Below are 14,075 nucleotides of genomic sequence, written 5' to 3' on the forward strand. Positions count from 1 at the left end.
GTAGGATGGTACCAGAGATGAATAATAGTAACACTACAATTTCTGTTTTTGAAACTTCTGAAAAGTTGTCCATGACACTGTCAAAATCAATCTTTGCATATTCATGGTCAGTATTCAGGGGAGCTATATCTATTAGTCCATCTTTGCTCCCAGTTGATGGAAGAACACTTTTTATTAATTTTAATTTCAAAAGCTGCTTTCATATAAAACTAGAGAGACAAAGGAAAAGCCTTAACCATTAGGATTAGTTTGGCAGAGATTTATAAAAATCCCATTTCATAATAAATTCCAGACATTGCAATACTGCCTAAGTCTTTTTTTCTTTAATCAGTTCTAGCAGCTTAAATATCTCCTTTTTAGAGACGTTTTCACTAAGACAGGCTGGGTGCAGTGGTTCATTACTGTAATTCCAGCCCTTGGGGAGGGCAAGGTGGGAGGATCACTTGAGCCTAGGAGTTTGAAACTACCCTGGGTAATATAGCAAGACCCCGTCTCTAAAAACAAAACAACAAAATCTTCACCAGACAGTTCATCATACTTTTTTTTTTTGAGATGGAGTTTCACTCTTGTTGTCCAGGCTGGAGTACAATGGCGTGATCTCGGCTCACCACAACCTCCGCCTGCTGGGTTCAAACGATTCTCCTGCTTCAGCCTCCCAAGTAGCTGGGATTACAGGCATGCGCCACCGCGCCCAGCTAATTTTGTATTTTTAGTAGAGACGGGGTTTCTCCATGTTGGTCAGGCTGGTCTCGAACCCCTGACCTCAGGTGATCTGCCCGCCTTGGCCTCCCAAAGTGCTGGGATTACAGGCGTGAGCCACCACGCCTGGCCCATCATACATTTCAATTATATTTGGCAAAATTCCCCAAGTTTTTCTTCTGCAAAAATCAGAGAAAATGGCTGAGTGATAGTGAACCTTGACATTTATTTAATCCATTGCTTTAGAAATGATGAAAATCACCCAGGCTTTCAAACATCATTCTTTTAGTTTCTTTTAGCACTGGGAGACAGGCTGTTTTATGTTTAAACACAGGAAAATGCAGGACCATGGAGATTGGCTACATAAACTGTATAAATGGAGTTCAAATTATCCTGAGCCTTTAGGAACTGATTGCTGAAACAGAACTTATGGCTGAGTCTGTGTGTTTCAGGAACTGATAACTGCGTGTTCTCTGATTTAACTTGTAGAAGACAAAAGTTTTAGAAGGAGAAGAAATAAAAATGTGCTAATTGGAGGCTCACATGTATATGATTAAATCTCAATGGTAACTGCAGCAATTAGAATTTAGGCGAATAAGACATTTTTTGGGGGAGTGGTATTTTATCACTGACATTGTTTAAAATGGCCACACATGGCAGTAATAAAAGGCAGACCGACTTTTGATAGGTTTTATTATTGTTTTAAAATTCCCTTTGGGCCAGATGTGTGGTTCATGTTTGTAATTGCAGCACTTTGAGAGGCCAAGGTGGGTAGCTCACTTGAGCCCGGGAGGTCGAGGCTGCAGTGAGCCGAGATTGCGCCACTGCACTCCAGCCTGGGTGACAGAGCGAGACCTTGCAGAAAAAAACAAAACAAAACAAAACAAAAAACTCCAAACAAAACTATCCTCTACAGAAATCTTGCTCCTATTTGTCTACAGTGGGGAAGGACATCCTGCCTCCCCACTGTGGGCTTTTACGGCTTTTGTGTTAGTTGTTGCAGCAGCCCCCAGGAGCCTCCTGGGGGATGGAAGAGGGTGTGTCCAGTTTCCTGAGCCCTTTAGTTCAGCCTGTGATGCCTCCTGCTGTGATTATTTCTCTCCTCTCTGTGTTCCAAATTTGCTAGAATGAGTGGGCGGGGAACCTTTCCCTTCCCTCCTCCACCTGCGCCATCCTTGAAACTGTGTGGCTTGTTGAGCAGCTGCTGCCAAGGAAATGAAACCCCAAGTGAAACTGAGGCTCCATAATATGAGGAAATTGATAGGCCTTCCCTGTTCTCTGAGTCTAGACTCCATCATTGACTGCTCTGTGATCTGAGTTTGCTTGATTTTCTGATGGATCTCTGTGGAACTAGTTAAGGTGCAAAGGGGAGGGGAGAGAAGAAGAGAAGAGGACCCTTCTTAAATAGCAGTTGGGGCTTCAGGCCTTCCAGGGTTTCATCCCTATTCAGCCACAGGCTGAGAGGGGCTGGAGGAGGAAGCTGTGCATCCCTCCGCCATACACCTCTGCTGAGAACATTGTCAGTGCCAGGCTGGATAATGGTGAATTAGACGGAATTCTGGTCCTTGGAATGCTGGCAGGCTGGGCAAGGAAATTGATTGCTTCTTCCCACAGGCTAGGCTTAACAATGAGTCATCCAATAATAGGGCTATGGCTTGGCTGTGGAGGCAGCAGCAACTCGCTTTGCTGAGGCATCAGGGGATGCATTGAGGAGTGGACATGTTGAGTCCATCTCGAGGGATGAGTAGGAATCTTCCAGGTGAACGGCAAAAGAGCATTTCAGGCTGAGAGTGCGGTGAGGCAGAGGCCAGTTTTGCCATGGGAGCACAGTTGTTGAACGTCAGTACCTTGGAGTGAATTACTTGGTGTGGTGGGAAGAACCTCACCTTTAAGCTCAGGCAGATCTGCTGCGGAATCCTGGTGCTGCCTTTAGGGGAGCTCCGAGACCTTAGGGAAGTTCATTCCCATCTCTGAGCTCAGTTTCCCGATTGGTAACATGGGGCTCTTATAAGGATTCCAGGTAACAGGTGAAAACCCCCAGTAGCGTTTGGTGGTGGTGGTGGGGGTGAGTAGAGGGGCAGTTCTGACTCACCAGAAGGTGAGGTTTGCCCTGTAGGAGAATAGGCCTGAGCCTGGTGGTCAAAGTCCGGGAGGGTGGATGAGTTTTGCTTCCTTTCCCAGGATGTTTATGACCTTTGGGCTGCTGAGGCTGGGCCTGGTGCCTGCCAGAGCTGCCAGTATCTTTCCCCCACTTGCTAAGAGGCCTGGGCACAGGGTGGCAATAAGGGAAAGTGTAATGTGTCAGGCCAGCTGCTGTTCATCCCTCCTCTTCCTTCTCTCTGTGCCCGAGGCTGGGAATCTGGGCAGCCAGGCCTCCTCCATCTCCTCCCTGTCCTCACCCAGCCTGCGGCATGGGGTCTCAACCCTCTTGTAGGCATAAGTGCTTTTACAGCTTTCACTTCCATTATTTCAATGATTCTTTACACAAACCCTGCCAGATGGGTCTTAGCCCTGTTTACCAGAGAAGCTCAGACAGGTGAAGTGATCCTTGGAGATCACACAGCAATAGAGTACAGAGGGGCTCAGTTGAGGCCCCCGGGGGTGGGCTGGGCCCTGTTTCTGGGAATGCAGCCTCGGAAAATAAAGACCTAGCTTCTCACGGGGTTTTCCTTTTCCTAAAACCTTGGCACCAAAACTCCCAACTGGGAAGTGTTTTCTCAGTACCCACCTTGGACTTCAGCCTTTCCGTTTATCACAGGCTTTTCCCCCAGGGCATCAGAAGTGAAGGGGGTGAGTTTAGGGGTTTCCACACTCACCACAGAATGTGGTTTTGGGAACATGGAGAATTCGTTTCATTCTGGGTTTCACAGCCTCCACAGTGTCTCCACCTGGTCCGAGAGCTGTCTGTGACCTTTCCAAATCAAAAATAATGACAACATCCTGGGGAACGGTGGCAGTAAAAGCTGCCAGTTAGTGAATGGCTCCTACGTTATCAAGCCCTATTTACTGAGTGATTTTTAGGTATTAACTCCATTGATCCTCAGGATAATCCCACAAATCAGGTGCTGTACCTATCCCCATTTTACAACTGAGGAAACTGAGGTTAGGAGTAATTAGGTGACTTGGCGAAGACTATATAGTAAGTAAGTAGTAGAGCTCAGATTTGAACACAGAGCCCCCAAGTGTGTAATCGCTATGCTGTTTCTGAAAATTAAATCCATCTTGATTTAAAAACAGAGCACTCATGCTCTTTATCCCACTTTCTGTATTTTTTGTAGTCCTGAAATATGTCATAAACAACCCCAAACCCTCAAACTCTGATGAGACAAATGGCACGTAGGTGGATTGGAATGCTTCCTGCATAGCCTTGAGTGAAAGAAAAACATTCTTTTTGCTTTGTTTCAACCCTTGGGTTAAAAAGTATTCTGAAAGCATCCTCACTGTCCTCCTTGGTCCCGCACAGTGCCAGAGCCGGGGGTCTTGGACTGAGTCAGAGTTGCATGGGTGCATCTGGAGGGACTTTGACTGGAGAGAGGTAAAGTCTGCTGTAGGGCGGGGCTATCTTCTTTCTCTTTGCAGGGGCGAGGAAGTTGCCACTTTCAGGCTGCCCTCAGCAGGTGATGTTACCTCCCTTAGGTCCAGTTTCCCCACCTGTGAAATGAGGCATGACTGCCATCTCAACCCAACTCTTCAGTCTTCCCTCCCTCTCCCTTTTAGACAACTCTTCTCCTGTGGTCTTGCTCCAGGCTACACAGTAGAATCACCTGGGAACTTTGTTTTAATTAATTAATTAGTTAATTAATTAGTTTGAGATGGAGTCTTGCTCTGTCGCCCAGGCTGGAGTGCAGTGGCACGATCTCGGCTCACTGTGACCTCTGCCTCCTGGGTTCGAGCGATTCTCCTGCCTCAGCCTCCCGAGTAGCTGGGACTACAGGCACGTGCCACTACGCCTGACTAATTTTTTGTATTTTTAGTAGAGATGGGGTTTCACCGTGTTAGCCAAGATGGTCTTGATCTCCTGACCTCGTGTTCCGCCCGCCTCGGCCTCCCAAAGTGCTGAGATTACAGGCGTGAGCCACTGCGCCCGGCCCACCTGGGAACTTTAAAAAAAATACCAGGCTTGGGCTCCACCCCAGGGACCCTGCTTCTGACCAAACCCCGAAAGCACCTTGAGATTCCCACTCACCACAGTGGAAGCCCCTGCCCTGCCTACCCTCTCCTCCCGCCTCCATATCTCCTGCTTGCCTGTCTCCATACATCTCCATAAAGGCCACTTCCTCCCCACCAGCTTCTATGATTGCAGCAGGGTGTGTAGGATTTGGATGTCCTTAGATCTGGGTTTAAATTATGTCTCTACCACATACACGTTTCCCTCATCTTTCAAGACCGAAACAAAAATCTCAGGTGCTCAGGTGCTCTCTTTGACATCACCTCCAGTTCATCTTCTCCCATTCTCTCTCTTTCTTTTATTATTATTATTTGTTAAATTTTAGAGATGCGGTCTCACATGTTTCCCAGGCTGGCCTTGAACTCCTGGCTCAAGTGATCCTCCAGCGTCTGCCTCCTGAGTAGCTGGGACTATAGGCACATGCCACTGTGTCCCCATTCTCTCAAACACATTTCAGCCAGGCTTTTGCCTCCAACTCTCTGTAGGAGCTGATCTCATAAGGATCACAGATGATCCTCATTCTAAACCACGATCCCGAGCTTCATACTGATGTGTGCGCTGTGTCCCTGCCTCTCGTTGGGATACCCGCTGCCCAGCGTGAGTGCCTGGTTCTGCCCCAGCCTACTCTGTCTCTAAACAGCCCCATCCCGCCTCCCAATTGCTCTGTCCAGACACCTTGGAGTCATCTGACTGCTCTTTCCTTCACACCCCACCTCATTCCATCAGCACAGTCGGTGGGCTGCAGCTTCAAAGGAGATCCAGCATCCATTACTACTCATGCCCGGATCCCCCCTCTCTGCAGTTGCCTCCTAGCAGGCTCCCGCCTCCTCCTTGCACCCTACATCTCATCTCTTCTCAACACAGCAGCCAGAGGGACCCTTTAAAAACCCAAGTTGGATCCTGAGTCTCCTGGGTTCTAAACTTAGCAGTGGCCCCTGCCAGTGACAGTTAGAGGCAAAGGCGTAGCGCTGTCAGGTGCTGCGTTGCCTTCCCGACCGGCTGCTCTTCTTGGACCCTCCGTTCTACCCCCGCTTCCCACCCTCTGCCCTCCCCGCACGCCTACTCCGGCCTCGCTGGCCTCTTTGCTGTTGCTCAGACACGCGCCCCGCTGGGGGCCTTTGCTCGGCTGCTCCCCCTGCCGGAGGTGTTAGCCATCTGCAAGGCTCATCTCCGGTCTCCGGGCGGGGCCGCCTCCAGCGCGCTGCTCCGGGAGTCTCCCTGACTCTCTGATTCCTATTGCACCCCCTGCCGCCACCCCACCAGCGCTCAGCTCCTGACCCTGCTCTGCTCTGCTTTTTCTTTCTTTCTGTTGGTTTTGGATCTCTTCTCATATTCTAGATTATTTACTTATTTACTAAGGGGTGTTTTTTTTTTTTTTTTTTTTTTTTTTTTTTTTTTAGTAGAGATGGGGTTTTGCCATGTTGGCCAGGCTGGTCTTGAACTCCTGACAGGTGATCCACCCGCCTCGGCCTCCCAACGTGCTGGGATTACAGGCGTGAGCCACCGCGCCGGCCTACTAAGGTATTTTTTAAAAAAACCTTTTGTCTCCTGCTACTGAACAAAAGCTCCACGCCCTGATCACAGAGCCCAGGTGCCTAGATTGGTGCCGGGCGCACAGCTCAGCCAGTTATGGGTTTCCTGGCCCTCCAAAGCAGAGGTCGGCATCCTCCCAAGGTGAAGAGATTCTCCAGGGGTGTCGTTGGCCGCTTACACCGCGCCCTTGATGGCGGAGGAGGGGAATTGCCAAAAAGCTATAGTGATCCTGCATGTCAGCAACCCCCTCTTCTGTAATTGGTGTAGGCTCAGGTCTGAGAATCACAGCTGCGGATCAGGGCTGCAGGCTTGGAGTCAGGAACCCCGTGAACTTGAGCACAGAGCGCGGGTCGGCTGTGTTGTCATTGCCCTAACATCGCCTGGGACTCCCTCAGTGCGTTAGTTCTTAAATTAAACAAACAAACAAACAAACAAAGGGCCGGGCGCGGTGGCTCATGTCTGTAATCCCAGCACCTTGGGGGTCTGAGGCGGGTGGATCATGAGGTCAGGAGATCGAGACCATCCTGGCTAACACGGTGAAACGCCGTCTCTACTAAAAATACAAAAAAGTAGCCGGGCGTGGTGGCGGGCGCCTGAAGTCCCAGCTACTCGGGAGGGTGAGGCAGGAGAATGGCGTGAACCCTGGAGGCAGAGCTTGCAGGGAGCCGAGATCACGCCACTGCACTCCAGCCTGGGCGACGGTGCGAGACTCCGTCTCAAAAAAAAAACAAACAAAACAACAAACAACAAAACAAAACAAAAAACAAAAAACCAACAAAAAACAAAAACAAAAACAAAAGACACTGGACAGAGGGAATGAATGGATGGACATGTTTGTGATGAAGCAAATACAGTCACGTAATCGCATAATCTGTGTGGCAGGTATACAGACGTTCATTAAAAAACTTCCTTTAACTTTGTTTTGTTTTTTGAGACAGAGTCTCGCTCTTGTCGCCCAGGCTGGAGTGCAATGGCGTGATCTTGGCTCACTGCAACCTCTGCCTCCCGAGTTTAAGTGATTCCCCTGCCTCAACCTCCTGAGTAGCTGAGATTACAGGTGCCCTCCACCATGCCCAGATAATTTTTTTTTGTATTTTTAATAGAGATGGGGTTTCACCATGTTGGCCAGGCTGGTCTGGCACTCCTGACCTCAGGTGATCCACCCACCTTGGCTTCCCAAAGTGCTAGGATTACAAGGCATGAGCCACTGCTCCCGGCCTCAATTTTGAACGTTTGAAAATTTTTCATGATAAAATGTTGAGAAGCATGCTGTAAACTTAAAGATGCTCATTGCAGAAGACCTGGAATATATAGAAAAATAGAAGGAAGCAAAAATTATCACAAAAACCACGCTTAGCCCCAGCACCCAGAACCCAGAGGGAATGTCCGTTAGGATATTGCTATAGAGATTTCTAGTCTTTTTGCTTGTGTCTGCTTTGCTATTTTTACATGATAGTGATTGTATGGATTACCACTGATTCTGTCAAGTCTTAGCTCGATTTCTGGTTCTAAAATGAACACACGCTTATTTAAACATTTCGGAAAACTAGAAAATACTTTTTTTTTTTTTTTTTTTGAGACAGTCTTGCTCTGTCGGCTAGATTGGAGTGCAATGGCATCATCTGGGCTCACTGCAAGCTCCACTTCTCAGGTTCCAGCGATTCTCCAGCCTCAGCCTCCTGAATAGCTGGGACTACAGGCATGTACCACCATGCCTGGCTAATTTTTGTATTTTTTGTAGAGACAGAGTTTCACCATGTTGGCCAGGCTGGTCTCAAACTCCTGACTTCAAGTGATCTACCTTCCTTGGCCTCCCAAAGTGCTGGGATTACAGGTGTGAGCCACCGCGCCTGGCCTAGAATATAATTAAAAAGAAAATTAATACCTTCAATTGAGAGGCAGTTTCATGAGGTTTGGCAACAGACATATCTACATTTCCCAACTTAAAAACTGCAAGTCCATCAACGTGAGTATTTTTTCCCTTTAAATACTTTTTAACATTTTTATTGTCAAAGTAATTCATATTAATGAAAATTCAAACAATAAAATAATATAACATGAAATATAAAAGTTCCTGAATCCCAACCACCCACTGTTGTGTATGTAATATATAACAGCTTGGTTATTTTCCTTAGCTTATATGTAGTGTATAATACGTTTTCTGTATAAATCTATAAAAAAGTCTATTATATATATATATTTTATTGAAAAAGGCTGGAGTGCAGTGGCGTGATCTCAGCTCACTGCAACCTCCACCTTCCAGGTTCTAGTGATTCTCTTGCCTCAGCTTCTCGAGTAGCTGGGACTACAGGCATATGCCACTATGCCCAGCTAATTTTTGTATTTTCAGTACAGACAGGGTTTTGCCATGTTGGCCAGGCTGGTCTCAAACTCCTAACCCCAAGTGATCCACCCACCTTGGCCTCCCAAAGTGCTGGGATTACGCCTGGCCTAAAAATGTATTTTAAGCAACAATGGAATAATAATGTCTTTCAACGTGCTTTTCTCAATTAATATTTCCGTGTCTGCTCATGTAAATTCACCTTACTCTTTCTAATCTCTCTCTCTGTGTGTGTGTGTGTGTGTGTGTGTGTGTGTGTAGGATAATTTACTTAACTAGTCCTTTTTGATGGTTGTTAGGGTTTTTTTTTTTCTTTTTTTTTCCTTCAACTTTTATTTTAAGTTCCAGGGTACATGTGCAGGATGTGCAGGTTTGTTACAAAGGTAAAAGTGTGCCATGGTGGTTTGCTGCACAGATCAACCCCATTACCTGGGTATTAAGCCCAGCATCCAGGCTGTTTTTTTCAATGTGAAATTCAGAGACCAGAAATTGCTCCTCAGTTTGCTTGCTAAGGAAAATGGTTGCTATGCAGCTCTTGGTAACACTGCTTTTGTGGAGAGAGAAAGGCTTTTTGTTCTGAAATCCCGTGGGTGCAGAGTCTCAACTGTGCCATTGTTGTTGCGTGAGCTGTATGGGAGAGCCTTTGTCACTGTGTGGGCTGGGGTTGCCCTGAACTTTGCCGTGGAGGAGGCAGTTCTCTTCTCAGGCACTCTGCTGGCCCTGACCTTGATCCTGGAACAGAGAACTACCTGACAAGGCAGTGCAGTAGCATTCCTGGAATCAATGTATTGTTCTTTTACAACAGGGGTTGGCAAACTTTTCCTGTAAAGGGGCAGATAGTAAACATTTTATTTTATTTTATTTATTTTTTGAGATAGAGTCTTGCTCTGTCACCCAGGCTGGAGTGCAATGGCGCGATCTCAGCTCACTGCAACCTCCGCCTCTGGGTTCAAGCGATTCTCCCTGCCTCAGCCTGCTGAGTAGCTGGGACTACAGGTACCTGCCACCATGTGTGGCTAACTTTTATATTTTTAGTAGAGACAGGGTTTCACCAAATTGGCCAGGCTGATCTCGAACTCCTGACCTCAAGTGATCTGCCTGCCTTGGCCTCCCAAAGTGCTGGGATTACAGGCATGAGCCACTGCGCCCAGACATGATAGTAAACATTTTAGATCTTGCAGGCTATATGGTGTCTGTCACAATTACTCAAGCTTGCTGTTGTAGAGAGGAATCAGGGTAGACACAATGTAAATGTATGAGCCTGGCGATGTTCCACTCAAGCATTATGGACACTGAAATTTGAATTTCATATAATTTTCATGTGTCACAAAATACCATTCCTCCTTTGACTTTTCCCCCAAGCATTAAAAAAAAAAAATGTACAAACCATTCTTAGCTTGCAGGCAGGCCATATGAAAACAGGCAGAGGTCCAAATTTGGCCCATGAACTGCAGTTTTCATAATTCTAAATTTAGAACATGAGTTTTTGGATTCTTAGTTTTGATTCAGCTGAGATGGGCTATGTGTATAATGATAAGTACTTGTTTTTCTAGGTGGATCTTAGCGGTAGAGGTGAATTATTCATATCCTCAGTTCATAGCACCCTGTCCTTGCTGGTCCCTACAAGATCCCCCTCTCCTGTGTGTTTATTTATTCCCTTTAATCATCTTTTTTTTTTTTTTTTTTTTTTTTTTTTGAGACAGAGTTTCACTGTCACCCAGGCTGGAGGGCAGTGGTGTGATCTTGGCTCACTGCAACCTCCACCTCCTGGGTTCAAGTGATTCTCCTGCCTCAGCCTCCCAAGTAGCTGGTATTACAGGTGTGCACCACCATGCCTGACTAATTTTTATATTTTTAGTAGAGACAAGGGGTTTCACCATATTGGCCAGGCTGGTCTCAAACTTCTGACTTCAAGTGATCTGCCTGCCTCGGCCTCCCAAAGTGCTGAGATTACAGGCATGAGCCACTACGCCTGGCCTCCTTTATTTATTTATTTATTTTTGAAACAGAGTTTCGCTCTTGTCACCTAGGCTGGAGTGCAATGGTGCAGTCTCTGCTCACTGCAACCCCCACCACCTCCTGGGTTCAAGCAATTCTCCAGCCTCAGCCTCTCGAGTAGCTGGGATTACTGGCATATGCCACCACGTCTGGCTAATTTTTTTTTATTTTTGGTAGAGGTGGGGCTTCACCATGTTGGCCAGCCTGGTCTTGAACTCCTGACCTCGGGTGATCCACCCACCTTGGCCTCCCAAAGTGTTGGGATTACAAGCGTGAGCCACTGTATCTGGCCGTGTATCTTTAATTTATATAGGTGGCGTTTTGTTACAGAGCTCATCCCCATTTTTCCACTTAGCAGTGTCTTTTAAAGATATCCAAGTTGCCAAGTGAACATCAAGCCCTTGCTCCTAACTAGTGTGTAGGGCTCCATAGGTGAGCCCACTGTCTTTTACTTCATTTTCAAAAAGAAGTTGTCTTGAGTGAGATTATGTGTTGAGCTTGAGCATAATTATGTGTTGAGCTTGGGAATCTGTATCTCTTGCCCTTACAAAGAATAGGCAGCTTGGCTGAATGTCAAAAAAAAAAAAAAAAAAAAAAAAAAAATTACAGCTTTTTTCCCTTCTAAACTGTAAATAAATATTTAAAATTTATTTATTATTATTATTTTTTGAGACGGAGTCTCACCCTGTCACCCAGGCTGGCGGATCATGAGGTCAGGAGATCGCGACCATCCTGGCTAACACGGTGAAACCCCATCTCTACTAAAAATACAAAAAAATAGCCAGATGTGGTGGCAGGCGCCTGTAGTCCCAACTACTTGGGAGGCTGAGGTGGGAGAATGGCATGAGCCCGGGAAGCGGAGCTTGCAGTGAGCCGAGATCGTGCCACTGTGCTCCAGCCTGGGCGACAGAGCGAGACTCTGTCTCAAAAAAAAAAAAAAAATTTTTTTTTTGTTTAATTTTTATTTATTTTTAAAATTTAGATTCTTAAAAAAAATTAAGTTATAACTTACCCTTTCAGTGTTTACTTCTGTGAGTCTTAATAAACACATGTAATTGCAGAATGGTTGCCACGGTCAGGCTATAGAAGAATAGGCCGGGCGTGGTGGATCACGCCTGTAATCCCAGAACTTTGGGAGGCTGAGGCGGGTGGATCACCTGAGGTTGGAAATTCAAGACCAGCCTGGCCAACATGGCGAAACCCCGTCTCTACTAAAAATACAAAAAATTTGCCAGGCGTGGTAGCATACACCTGTAGTCCCAGCTACTTGGGAGGCTGAGGCAGGAGAATCGCTTGAACCCGGGAGGTGGAGGTTGCAGTGAGCTGAGATCGCGCCACTGCACTCCAGCTTGGGAGACAGAGCAAGACTCTGTCTCAAACAAAACAAAACAAAACAAAAAAAACAAACAAAAAAACCCACGAAGATGTAGAAGAGTATAGAAATTTTGCCCCTGAAATTCCCTCACGCCTCTTGCTAGTCAGTCCCTCTCCTCAACCCCTGTGACAATCATAGATCACTTTTCCGTGCTATAGTTATGCCTGCTCTGGAATGACATATAGATGGAATCATACAGTATGTGGCTTTTTGGGTATGACTTTTTCACTCTTCCTTTTTAGATAACGGAATACTTTTTCTGCCTGAACCATTATAATATTTTAAATTATTTTTCGTCATTGTAATAACTTCTGTTTTAAAAAATGCAGCATGGGGCTGGGCGCGATGGCACATGCCTGTAATCCCAGCACTTTGGGAGGCCGAAGTGGGAGGTTCCCTTGAGTCCAGGAGTTTGAGACCAGCTGGGCAACAAGGCAAAACCCTGTGTTTACTAAAAATGTGTAAAAATTAGCCAGGCATGGTGGTGTGCACCTGTGCTCCCAACTATTTGGGAGGCTGAGGTGGGAAGATGACCTGAGCCTGGGGAGGTTGAAGCTCCAGTGAGCCACGATCATGCCACCTCACTCCAGCCTGGGCAACAGAGTGAGATCCTGTCTCAAAAAGGAAAAAAAAAAGGCAGCATGTTCTATGTGAGGGCTCCTCTCATTGGTATTTATGTGGAGCAGGTGAGCTCTTTGGCTCTGCACACTGCTGGCTGCTTATTACTCAACATGGTCTTACTGATGTCCACACCATCTCTTTCCAACCTGCAGCCTCCCTCAGGGATGGGTACCCACCCAGTCTTTATGTCCTTGTCTGTTTGAGGAGATCCCTGTTTAAATTCCTTTTTGGGGATTCTTGAATCCCCAAACTCTGACCAAACAATTAATACTCTTTTTTTTTTCCCCGGAAAACAATGGGATTCATAAATTGTGACCATTGTCCATTGTTCTGAAATAGGTTCTCAGTAAGAACTGAGTGCCCTCTATTTTGGAATAGAAATTATATTTACTACAACAAAAGAACATGATTTATCTGTAAAATTCCCTGCCACACATGCTACCTGCTTGCAGTTTTAATGTTTCTGTGAAATAATAAGCAAACTGGCCTTTGACCTGCCTTCATAGGCGTTGTAGAGTTGTGATTGGCTATTACCCACTGCCCATCATTTGTGCCCAGGGGAGGTCATCCGAGGATGAGTCCTCCCCATCCCTCATCCTTAATGGAATGTCTCTGGTAGGCCCACCAAGCTTGGTGGTGAGATGTGGGCAAACCCCTATGGATCTGCCCCTATGTGCAAGCAAGCCGGAGTCCTCACCCCATATCTTCACTGTGCTGAGGGCAGTTTAGCCCTGACAGTGACTGAAGACTCCAGCAAAGGATGAAGGGGCCAGAAACAGCCTCTGATGGGCTCTGTCTCTAGGTGTTCTAAAAGGTTGATTTCTTTGCTCATTAAAGGGGTTTAAAGGTTGGCCTGGAGAAGTTCTTTACCCCTGATTCTAGTGAGAGTCGGAACTTCCCCTCCCCCAGCACTTAGTGCAGGGTCTGATTCTGGGATGTGGATAATGCTGAATGGATGTGGATAATGTTGAATGGATGTGATCTTGAACCTCTCTGAAGTTTTCTCAAACTCTGCCCCATGCTCCCCTAACAGGGTGAGAGCATTTACTGCCCCCTCCCTACCTTCTCCTTTTCACATATGCACACTCACACTCACACGTAGTCTCACACTCACACATCCACCCTCACACACATACTTGCTCAATGTGCACATGCACACCTTAGCATCAGGCTGAGCAGCCAGGGGAAATTACTGCTGGAAACTGATGCCAATTCTCCATTAGGCCCAGGCCAGGTGTTGGGGAGTTAGGATCAGAGGCTGCCCTCCAGATCTGGCAGCCTCTGGCATGGACCCCAGGTGGGCAGCTTTAGTCACATAACTGGTGGTGTTTCCTGATGGT

General features: G+C 46.7%; 1 protein-coding gene across 2 annotated transcripts in view; it reads left to right on the top strand.

The window, feature by feature from the left end:
• PLAAT3 (phospholipase A and acyltransferase 3) overlaps positions 1-14,075 on the top strand; it is a 43,240-nt gene that overhangs the window by 1,850 nt on the left and 27,315 nt on the right.

This window comes from Pongo abelii, chromosome 9 (genome assembly GCF_028885655.2).
Source record: "Pongo abelii isolate AG06213 chromosome 9, NHGRI_mPonAbe1-v2.0_pri, whole genome shotgun sequence".
NCBI lineage: Eukaryota > Metazoa > Chordata > Mammalia > Primates > Hominidae > Pongo > Pongo abelii.